This window comes from Muscardinus avellanarius (assembly GCF_963383645.1).
Source record: "Muscardinus avellanarius genome assembly, chromosome: 12".
Lineage (NCBI taxonomy): Eukaryota > Metazoa > Chordata > Mammalia > Rodentia > Gliridae > Muscardinus > Muscardinus avellanarius.
Window position 1 is genome coordinate 88,471,397 of NC_137798.1, and position 5,402 is coordinate 88,476,798.

Consider the following 5,402-nt stretch of genomic DNA (forward strand, 5'->3'; position numbering starts at 1 on the left):
AAATCATACATGATCAAGTAGGATACATCGCAGGAATGCAAGGATGATTCAACAACTAAAAATCAATTCATGTAAGTCATCACATAAACAGAATGAAAGACAAATTACACATGATAATTTCAATATAGATACTAAAAAAGCATTCAATAAAATTCAACACAGAATTATGGTAAAAATACTGCAAAGAATTTGAATAAAAAGAACATAGCTCAATATCATAAAAGCAATATATAATAGGCCTGTAGCCAACATCATATTAAATGGAGAAAAACTCTAAAAATTTTCTTAAAAACAGGAACAAGACAAGGATGTCTACTATCACCACTTATTTTCAATAAGTTACTTGAGACTCTAGACAGAGCAATAAGGCAAGAGAAGAAAATCAAAGCAGTACAAATAGGAATAAAAGAACTAAAACTATCCCTATTTTCTGATGACATATTATACTTAGAAGACCCAACAAACTCAATTAAAAAGCTTATAGAAATGCACAACAAATTCAGAAATGTGTCTGAACACAAAATCAATCTTAAAGAATTAGAAGCTTTCCTGTATGCCAACTATAATTTGACTGAAAAAGAAAACCAGAAAATACTTCCTCTCATAATACCTCACAAAAAAATAAATAAAATAAAGTACTTAGGAGTAAACCTAACCAAGGAAAAATGTTACTCTAAAAAAATCTATACAACATTGAAACAAATCAAAGAAGACTTTAGGAGATGGAAAGTTCTTTCGTTTTCTTGGGTAGGCAAAATAAGTATCATCAAAATAGCCATTCTTCCAAATGTGATCAATTGATTCAATGCAATGCTCATTAAATTAGCAAGGCCGATCTTCATAAAAAGGGAAAAATCAGTCGTTAAATTCATTTCGAATCTGTGATCCTCCTTTGTCAGCCTTCTACTTAGTGAGGCCCTCAGCCACTTAATTAGATCCTGTTTCAAAATAAAGAATAAAGCTGAGCATGGTGGAACACACTTATAATCTCAGCAGTTGGAAGGCTGAGTCAAAAGGATTGCACAGGTTTGAAGCCAGCCTCAGCTATTTAGTGAGGCTCTCAGAAACTTAGTAAGACCTTGTTTCCAAATAAATTATAAAATAGTTCTGGGAGTATAGCCTGGAGGTAAACAAGCCCCTGGATTCCACCCCCAGCATGAAAGAAAGAAAGAAAGAAAGAAAGAAAGAAAGAAAGAAAGAAAGAAAGAAAGAAAGAAAGATTTTAAAAATAGGGCTGGAAGTGTGGCTTGAAGGTAGAATGTCCCTGAGTTTGATCCCCAGTACCGCCCAAATTTTTTTGAACAAAAATCAAATGAACAAACAACAAAAAAGAATAGCCAAAGTAATTCTTACCAACAAGAACCATGCAAGAGGCATCGCAATACCTGACTTCAAACTAGACTACAAAGCCACAGTAATAAAAATTCATGGTATTGACACACAAATAGACACAGAGACCAATGGATCAAAATAGAAAACTCAGAAACAAATCTGCACACTTACAGCCAATTGATTTTGACAAAGGTGCCAGAAACACACACTGGTAAAAAGATAGCCTCTTTAACAAATGGTATTGGCAACACTGGTTAACCATAAGCAAAAAAAAAAAAAAAATGAAAATAAACCCCACTTTCTCACCCTGATCAAGTGTCAATTCAAGATGGATCAAAGACTTGAGAATCAGACCAAAGACCTTGAAGCTCCTTGAAAGATGGCATAAGTGCAACATTTCAAAACATAGGCACAGGTAAAAATGTTCTCAACAAGACCCCAAAGGCACAAGAAGTTAAATATAGGATCAATATACAGAATTGCATTAAACTGAAGAGCTTCTGTACAGTGATGCATACTATCAAGAACCTCAACAGAGAGCCAACAGTATGGGGAAAAAATTGCCAACTATTCCTTGAGTAGAGGATTAATATCTAAAACTCAAGAGAACTCAAGAGGGTTAATATCTAGAACTCAAGAGAACTCAAGAAACTCAGAACTAAGAAAACAAATAACCCAATCAAAAACTGAACAAGTGAACTAAATATGCACTTCACAAAAGAAATTTACAAGGCCAATAAATATATGAGAAAATGCTCAACATCATTAGCAATCAGAAAGATGCAAATCAAAACTACCCTGAGATTTCACCTAAATCCAAATAGAATGGCAATCATTCAAAACACAAACAACAAATGCTGGCAAGGATGTGGAGAACTAGGAACTCTAAAACATTGTTGGTGGGATTGCAAATTAGCACAACCACTTTGAAAAACAGTATGGATGATCAGAAGAATGAAAACTAATCTACCATATGATCCAGAAATACCACTTCTGGGTATATACTCAAAAGAATGGAAACCAAACTTCCAAACTAATGCATGCATATCTATGTTCATAGCATTACAATTCACAATTGCCAAACTGTGGAACCAGCCAAGATGTCCATCAAAAGATGAATGAATCACCAAACTATGGGATATGTGCACCATGGAATTTTACTCAGCCATAAGGAAGAACAAAATTATGACATGTGGGAAGAAAAGGATGGAATGGGAGAACATTATGCTAAGTAAGAGTAGTCAGTCACAAAAAGTAAATAATTGGATGTTCTTCTTAATATGTAGAAGCTAAGAAGATAAAGGTTATAGGAAGAACTTTAGAGGAAGAAGAAGAAAGCAAATAAGAGCAAAAATGATGACCTAACTGAGGAAATGGGAAGGAGGAAGAGGGAACTCCCCTAATGTACATAAAATACACTCATAAACATATCAAAGTCAATCAGTAAGCCAAACATGAGAAGCATGGAGTGGAGTGAGATTGGGATAGAAAATGGGGAAAGGCTAAATAAGTGATGCTTGCATGCATGCCTCTACCATCTTGCACACCATTAAGATATATGACTACAATGCACCAATAAAAAATTAAAAAGAAAATAGTGAGCAGATGTAAACTGTATGACATTGTGAGAACAGAAAAATAGAATATTCATAGGTGCCACTGAAAAGCCTCTGTGTGGTATGTATCCAATATATGGTAGTAGATTATGCTGCTTGCTTTGTTGGATATGCATGTGGGCAGTGACATGAAACAAAAATTAAGATGAAAATATTATGTGAAAAAGATCAAAGTGTTCAATCCTAGGTATGACCAATTTGCAAGGATCAATCTACCTAACAAAATTGGGGCAAAACTAGAATAAGTAAATAAATAATAAATTTAAAGTCTAGGAATATCAAATTTCCAGTAAAGCAGAAGTGATTGTGCACTGTTATCACAGGCAAGAACTTCCTGTCTCTATCTTCTTTTATGAATTTTCTAGATTGTTTTAATATCAGCACCTTTTCCTATGTTGTCGTGGAAACAGCTTGTGATAGTTTAGCTGGTAAATACCAGCTGACCAGTTGTTAACTTTTTAAGAATTTTATGAGCTAAATACAAATTTTTGGTAAGTGTTTTTTTGAGCATTAATACTTACAAAATCAACAAACACTGCAAAATTTATTTTATCATCATCATCATCATCATTTCCTGGAGATGCCAATAAGCATTTGTTAGTACACTATTGTTTTTACCCTGAGTAAAGAATTCAGACAATAGAACTTAGCTTAATAATTACATAATTATTCTGGATGTAAAAAATAATTTTATTTTTTCAGCAAACATGAAACAAATATTTTTAGTGGCCTAGAAATTATGCCAGATTCTAACTCAGAAGCACAAAAGCTTACCTCTTGGTCAGTCTAAAATGACTGGGTGAATCCTGATAAAAAAAGAGAAGAAAAGAAAGGTTGTAGACAAAGGGAACCTAGTCAACTCTATCAGAGAGGGCATCTCAAAAGCATTATTCTGCAGAACTGGCATGAAGAAGGACCAATAAATACTCCTGAGATACATCAGCTCCACCCTCCAAAACCCTCTTGAAATCTCCAGCTTGCCAAAAACTGGTATTGTGATTTCGGATATTCTGATCTCAACTTTATCAGAAAAAATGGGAATGTTTATAATAGATTTAATAAATCACTACTAAATGCCTTTCAGTTTCTTCATATGTAGTTACTCTGAACTGAATGATTCATTATAGCTGGATGAATAGGCCCACTGTGAAAGTTGCTTTATGGGAGCAGCAATTCAATGTGTTGGCAAGATTCTTTGTATCACAATATAGAAGATTATAAAAACTTCTTTGCCTTTAACACTCAAAAATCTTCCAGTGTCACTGTCATCCAACTGTACTGCTTTAAAAAACAAGCAATATAGACACATGCTGCATCTCTATAAAACACCAGTTAATTTATTTAACCCCCTTCACTATTATTCTGGTCTCTTTCCTTCCTGGTCTTCTGTAACTGTGAAAGCTCCTTCACTATCAACTTTGAGTTACAAGAATAGCATGACAAACAGTTATGACAAACAGTTATCATCAATTATGTGATCACAATATATGACATTTCTACAGCCTCAAACAATCGCTTACCTTAGGCCTGAATCAATTGACATAGACTCAATTGAAAAAGTAGATTAAAATCTCAAAGTTTGGCATTTCCTGGTCAAGCAATCTTTAGTTATTTAATTATTAAAATTACTTGGCCTCAGTTTCCTGATATTTTATTTATTTATTTATTTATTTATTTAGTACTGGTCATTGAATCCAGGAACATTTTATACCAAGGTGAATCTTACTTCTTTTGCATTTTGTTTAAATTTTGAAACAGGGTCTTGCTAAGTTGTTGAGGATGTTCTAGATTTCTGGGGTGGACTTCAAACCTATGATCCTCCTTTCTCAGCCTCCCAGGTATGGGATTACAGACATTTGCCACTGTGCCTAGCCCAATTTATTAATTTATACAACAAAGTTGAAAGAGAGGAAAGCTGGACAAATCATTGTTCTGATATTGGGTTTTTATAATGAGTAAGATATCTGAGCTTATATAGGTCATAGACAAGCATTAGCATCACACTAAAAATATGAACCACCAAATAACAGATATGTTTCTCAATATTTTGATTATCATTGACAAACTATCTCAACTACATATTGGACATTCTATCAAAGAAAAAGCAGATTCCAGGTTCAAAACTTTTTTTATTTGTTGTAATTATTCTTGTGATCATCATTATTTTATGAATCACTTATTAACATATAAATATTAATACTTTTTTAAACTAATGATCTTAATAAATCATCATTTTACAAGTTTTTGCAGTGTATTTACTGCCATTGTTTTCTGACTTTTGGTAACACTAGCATAGTAGAATTGTTCACTTCTTTTATAAAACTGTATCATTAAAGTGAAATGGGCAGCATAAAGCCTTTTTCAGGTATTCACTTATTTAATTGTTTCATGATAAAATATATCCAAATTAAAACTTACCATTTTAACAAAGTTTCAGCTCATTGAAATTACATA